Source organism: Acyrthosiphon pisum, chromosome A2 (genome assembly GCF_005508785.2).
Source record: "Acyrthosiphon pisum isolate AL4f chromosome A2, pea_aphid_22Mar2018_4r6ur, whole genome shotgun sequence".
NCBI classification, from domain to species: Eukaryota; Metazoa; Arthropoda; class Insecta; order Hemiptera; family Aphididae; genus Acyrthosiphon; species Acyrthosiphon pisum.
Genome location: NC_042495.1, coordinates 48525233 through 48527062, shown reverse-complemented (window position 1 = coordinate 48527062; position 1830 = coordinate 48525233).

Here is a 1830-nt window from a genome sequence, read left to right as displayed (position 1 = left end):
AGTGGCAAAACATTTTTGGGAGGGATTAGACAGGATAAATCCCCCCTAGAGACAAAAAAAAAAATTACGAAAAATATACATAAACTCTGAATATTTTAACTATATTCTACGATAGAACTTATTCTGTTGGGTGAAGCACTCGGACACTCCATTAGCATGTATACAATTTAATCATACCGACCCCTCGCTATAAAAAATGTAATTTACCTGCGTCACTGCGCTTAATTACCTACCTTATTTTAATTTATGAGCTTATTGAACTTATAATAGGTACCTACTCTATTTGTAAGTAATATTTTTAGATTCTGAGTGAAGCGATGAATGTATTGATTTTATAACGATGTGTGTTTTTTTATTTTTTCTGTTGTGTCTGTCATCACCTTGTAGGACAGTAAAAGTTGTTAAATTGTCTTTAACAGTATCTTTTCTGATAGGAAAGTGAATCTAGTTGGTACTTTAGGGGGTCAAAAGTAAACATTTTCCAATATTTTTCTAAAGCGCCGTGAAAAACAAAAGAAAAACGGGAATTTTTGACAAAATTCGATTTTGGGTTTTAGTGTAGGTAATATAAAAAATATATAAAATATAAAATATACAATATAAAACTCTAATATACATAGGTATATAACTCTGTGTATACATGAAATTTTCACTGGTTGTTTATATTTGAATTTTCTATGCACGATAAAATTTTTAAAATATTTTAACTTATTTTGAGTAGTTTACAGATAATTTTAAATTTAAATTTGTATAGTTTTAGATTCTGAGTGGAACGATGACAGTATTGATTTTACAATGATATGTTTTTTTATTTTTTATTTTTGTGTCTGTCATCACGGTTTGGGGCAGTAAAAATGCTTCGATTTTCTTCAACAGTATCTTGTTTTATGGGAAAGTGAATCTAGTTGGTGCATTCAGGAGGTCAACATTTGAAATTTCGTTTTGAAAATAGTTTTCAAAAGCGCCGTGAAAAACAAAAGAAAAATTAAGGAAAAACGGAAATTTTTACGCAAAAGCTGTTTTTGAGAAAATCGATTTTGGTTTTTGGTGTAACTTTAAAACAAATAACCAGATACATGAAATTTTTACTGGTTGTTTATATATCCATTTTCTATACATGATAACTTTATTTGTCGAGTAAAAATACTTGAACATTTAATACAAGGCTCCTACTATATTGTTGCAATGACATTTGAAAAATATTAAAAATCCATAGTCACAGTTTTTTTTTATTAGCATTTAAAGTTCAAAAAGGTGGGTAAGTGGATTTCGCTCTGTTGTACAGTAGGTTACAAGTGGGTCACTGTATAATGGATCGTATTAAATTTGAATTCAATGATATAATATCATTGTATAAGAAAAACGATACTGAGCGGAGACGGTATGTCAGTCTAGGTATAAGACATAATATTATATAGTTTATGCTATTAAAAAAAAAAATTTACCTTTAATAAGTACCTATAATAAATTCCAAATTAATCATATCACAATACCTATTAGGTACTTTTAACACGTTATACATCAACAACAAACCGTGATACTATCATAGATATATAATAGTATACTTTAGAAGTTTCAAGTACCCACGAATAATATTATACAATCACAACAAAATAACTAAAAGAGTTATCCTAGGTTTTTAATATGTAATTTCGTCCAAATTTGTACTTAAAATGACTATAAAAATAAACTGTGTAAATGTATTTATTAGATTTTTTGGTAACAGAATTAATTACTTACGTGGAATCTTGTTTTAAATGTTCAATTCTTAGATACAAAAGTTGAACATTTTATAAATTTTTATCTAAAAAATAATTATTCAATTTTAAA